The 1,188-nt window shown below is 59.9% G+C and overlaps 1 protein-coding gene across 1 annotated transcript in view; it reads left to right on the top strand.

Moving 5' to 3' along the window:
• Nucleotides 1–1,188, top strand: part of SH3BP2 (SH3 domain binding protein 2) — an 11,842-nt gene that overhangs the window by 613 nt on the left and 10,041 nt on the right. The gene's annotated exons all lie outside the window — the stretch shown is intronic.

Raw genomic sequence — 1,188 nt, forward strand, 5'->3', positions numbered from 1 at the left:
ACATCGTTACATAAAAGGGTACGGTCTTTTTTTTTTTTTTTTTTTTTAGTTTTATTCATTTCAAAACGGGCCGGATCTGGCCTGCGGGCCGTAGTTTGCCCACGGTTGGTCTAGCCTCAGGCTGTGTAAGGCCTGATGAGGCTGGAGCAGCAGGCCTCAGGCCTTGGGGTTGGGACAGCTGCTCTCCAGAAGTCCCAATTCGGCCGGCTGCCCAGTGACTCCTGCCTCCCCCCCTCGCTGCCCCCTGACCCACAGCCTCCATTCTCTCCAAAGAGTCAAGCGGAGCCCGTCCCCGACTGTCCCAAGCCACCCCTGGCTCCAGGGGCCTCCCAGGCTGGGGCCAGCTCCCTGCTGCCCCTGTGCTGTGGGCTGGGTCCGTCCGGCTGGGGCCATGAGTCTGCCCTCAAGGGGCTCCTAAGCTAATGGACAGGCGAACACTGGCCAGAGCCCTCTGGGCGGGACGTGACATGCTGTAGTGTGCAGCCCGGGCCTCTGGGTGGGAGGGACATGCTGTAGTGAGCAGCCCGGGCCTCTGGGCGGGACGTGACATGCTGTAGTGTGCAGCCTGGATCCTCTGGGTGGGAGGGACATGCTGTAGTGTGCAGCCCAGATCCTCTGTGTGGGAGTGACATGCTGTAGTGTGCAGCCCAGATCCTCTGGGTGGGAGTGACATGCTGTAGTGTGCAGCCCGGGCCTCTGGGTGGGAGTGACATGCTGTAGTGTGCAGCCTGGATCCTCTGGGTGGGAGGGACATGCTGTAGTGTGCAGCCCAGATCCTCTGGGTGGGAGTGACATGCTGTAGTGTGCAGCCCGGGCCCGTGGGTGGGAGTGACATGCTGTAGTGTGCAGCCCGGACCCGTGGGTGGGACGTGACATGCTGTAGTGTGCAGCCCGGGCCCGTGGGTGGGAGTGACATGCTGTAATGTGCAGGTCGTGCCCATGGGTGGGAGTGACATGCTGTAGTGAGCATCCCGGGCCTTTGGGTGGGAGTGACATGCTGTAGTCTGCAGGTCGTGCGCCCCCTACAGAATGACACCCTGTCTTGAGCAGCCCAGCTATCTGGGTGGGAGAGACATACTGCAAAGGGCCATTCGCGTCTCTATGTGGTAGTAACTTGATATAAGGTGGAATGACCTTCTCTAAGTTTGAAAGACAAGCTATAGTGTCTCACAGAGGGTCAGCGCAGAA

This window comes from Myotis lucifugus, unplaced genomic scaffold, assembly GCF_000147115.1.
Source record: "Myotis lucifugus unplaced genomic scaffold, Myoluc2.0 scaffold_540, whole genome shotgun sequence".
In the NCBI taxonomy this organism is placed as follows: domain Eukaryota; kingdom Metazoa; phylum Chordata; class Mammalia; order Chiroptera; family Vespertilionidae; genus Myotis; species Myotis lucifugus.